Raw genomic sequence first — 203 nt, forward strand, 5'->3', positions numbered from 1 at the left:
AAGAATTGATGCTTTTGAACTGTGGTGTTGGAGAAGACTCTTGAGAGACCCTTGGACTGCAAGGAGATTCAACCAGTCCATCCTACAGGAAATCAGTCCTGAATATTCATTGGAAGGACTGATGCTGAAGCTGAAACTTCAATACTTTGGCCACCTGATGCAAAGAACTGACTCATTTGAAAAGACCCTGATGCTGGGAAAGA

The sequence above is a fragment of the Bison bison genome, unplaced genomic scaffold (assembly GCF_000754665.1).
Source record: "Bison bison bison isolate TAMUID 2011002044 unplaced genomic scaffold, Bison_UMD1.0 scf7180017864491, whole genome shotgun sequence".
NCBI classification, from domain to species: Eukaryota; Metazoa; Chordata; class Mammalia; order Artiodactyla; family Bovidae; genus Bison; species Bison bison.